The sequence below is a fragment of the Protobothrops mucrosquamatus genome, unplaced genomic scaffold (genome assembly GCF_001527695.2).
Source record: "Protobothrops mucrosquamatus isolate PMUCROS unplaced genomic scaffold, P.Mucros_1.0 scaffold3455, whole genome shotgun sequence".
Taxonomy (NCBI): Eukaryota; Metazoa; Chordata; class Lepidosauria; order Squamata; family Viperidae; genus Protobothrops; species Protobothrops mucrosquamatus.
In genome coordinates, this window is record NW_015389433.1 from 160,014 (window position 1) to 162,437 (window position 2,424).

The following is a 2,424-nucleotide window of genomic DNA, read 5'->3' on the forward strand; positions in this document are numbered from 1 at the left end:
TGGCTTCCGCCCCGGGCGCCGGCTCGGAAGCGAAGGAGCGAGCTGGGAGCCGGGGTTGCTGTGGCCCCGCAAAACCGTATCGATCCATCAACACTGTCACCGTAACCACCGCCACCGCCATCAGCCCAGCCACCAATCGCAGCATTTTCGTCGGGCTCTTCCGCATCCACTCCCAAGCGTGAATCAACGGTCCCGGTCTTCAACCGGCCACCGGCCACAGCCACCCACTTCCGCCCCCGGCTGCCGGCTCTGCGGGGTCCTACGCCACTCAGCTTGTATTAGCCCGCCCCTCTCGGGTTTCTATTGGAGGACGGAGAATCTCCCCGCGACGTTTCCCTGCCCCTTCCCCCTCCCCGTCCCGCAGCGGGATGGCAAGGATGGATGATCTGCTAGCACAGCTGGCTGGATTAAGATCGCCTGGGAATCCCAGGCTGATCCCAGCAAGAAATAGTTAATGGATTTAGGTGGTTCTCTTGCGAAAAGTTGTTCCTCACCTTTGGCGTGAGATTTTGACCAGAAAATGGCAATTGCCTGTTCACAGGGTGAACAGCAGCGGACTTGGATGCAGCCCTGGGGAGAACCTGTGCTCAAGAAAATGATATTGGAAGTATTTGTTCCAACTCGCCCATATTGGAACCTGTTGGTAAGAAAATCAAGAATCCAGTTGCACTAAGGAGTGTTTAAGCCTAAAAGGCCCAGTTTGTCTACTAGATGCTGGGGAATGATTGTGTTAAACGCCAAGCTGAAGTCGACAAACAACATTTCTTTCCTCTAAGAGCTTCAAGCTCAGATGGAGAACGGAAGAAATAGCATCCTCCGTAGAGCCAGACAGAAATATAGCTATGGGAAAGCTGACCACATGTTGCTGGGAGTGGTGGGCTTTTATAACTTCTTGGGCTTTGGAAGTTGTTTCCTGTTCCTGTTTGAGGCTTTGTATTTCCTGTGTCATGTAATTTCACCTGAATCTGAGTGTGCCCTGTACCTGTACTCCTGACAACTTATCCATCAGGCTCAATATAGATATTAAATAGCTTGGGAGAAAGCACCAAGCCTGAGATACTGAGCACTGGAAGGTTTAAAGTACTGTTTCCCCATAACTACATTAAAAATCCAAATAGGAAAGAGACCAACTGTAATACAGGTAGTCCTTGACTTATGACCACAACTGAGCCCAAAATTTCTATTGCTGAGTGCAACAGTTGTTAAGTGAGTTTTGCCTCATTTTACAACCTTTTCTTGCCACAGTNACAGTTTAGCTTGTTAATCAGCTCCTATCCCAAACTGACTTGAATAAAGTCCTTTAATTTTAAATTCTTTTTAAATACGCAGTTGCCAAAGTGGCAGAAAGTGGAGGAGGAACTGTTTCTGGTATTTCAAGTTTTTGGGGATTCCCTCTAATGCTTAGAACTTATGTAATAACCTTTCAGTGGCCCAGCTTGTTTTTTTTAAGGCAGTCCTACCAAATAAGTAACCAGCAGCTCAGCATATTCCCCAAAGAATTTAGGGTGTAATATATAAAAATGATGAAACAAAAAAAAATCTCACCTGTCACTAAAGTAAGAGCAGGTTGAATTATGGGAATTGTTTCCTTACAGAACTTCTCAAAATCAGAAGTTCTACTGGGACTCACAAACTTACTGATATGCAGATCTGTTACCTACAATAACAATAACAGGCTGACGTTAAAAAAAAAAAGAAATTAGACATCTAGTAACTCTTCACAAAAACAGTTGTGTACCAGAAAGATCTACAAAAAAAGTGTTAACTGAAAAAAATCTTGATTCCAAAACAATAATAGTTTAATTTCACAACTAGCCCTTTTAGATGACTCATAGTTTCCCATGCATACAATGAAACACACCTTTAAAATTCATGTAGTGTAAAGCAGAACAGATCAGCGGTTCATTTTATAGGGTTTTCCCCCGCCCTCCCCAAAAAGATACGAATGCACAGTATCACCAAACAGGATTCAACAGTATAATGAACTTTTGTATCCGACTACGGTTCGTGAACAACTGATTCAAGTTATCCTAATCCAGCAAGTTGGAAAAGTGACTGTTGATTGGAACTAATCATTTCCTCCTCTTTCATCACTCCTCAATAGTGTCTCCGATCAGTCTCTCCTTTTACCATTTTGTCCTCTACTCTTCTGAATCTGGGGGGAGAAGAAAACCAGTATCCTGAAACTCGAACGTAATTTTGGTGAACCACGTATGATTCTCTACCAAAAATGCAGCATCTTCTAACGGGTCTGAGCAATTGAAGAGAAACCAACGCCGGCAGCTTGCACGCCGTGCCGCCCGCAGCCACTTGCCTGAACCACCCAGAAAAGGTTGTTGGCTTCCGCCCCGGGCGCCGGCTCGGAAGCGAAGGAGCGAGCTGGGAGCCGGGGTTGCTGTGGCCCCGCAAAACCGTATCGATCCA

The 2,424-nt window shown here is 45.6% G+C and overlaps 1 protein-coding gene across 1 annotated transcript in view; it reads right to left on the reverse strand.

Moving 5' to 3' along the window:
• LOC107297677 (transmembrane protein 62) overlaps window positions 1-2,416 on the reverse strand; it is a 22,884-nt gene extending 20,468 nt beyond the window's left edge. Inside the window, exons 1-2 of the mRNA XM_029286365.1 lie at window positions 2,315-2,416; window positions 1,546-1,657 (exon numbers count right to left, since the gene is read on the reverse strand). The gene's annotated coding sequence lies outside the window, so the exon portion shown is untranslated. The remainder of the gene's footprint in view (window positions 1-1,545; window positions 1,658-2,314) is intronic.
• Window positions 2,417-2,424: the final 8 nt, after the last annotated feature.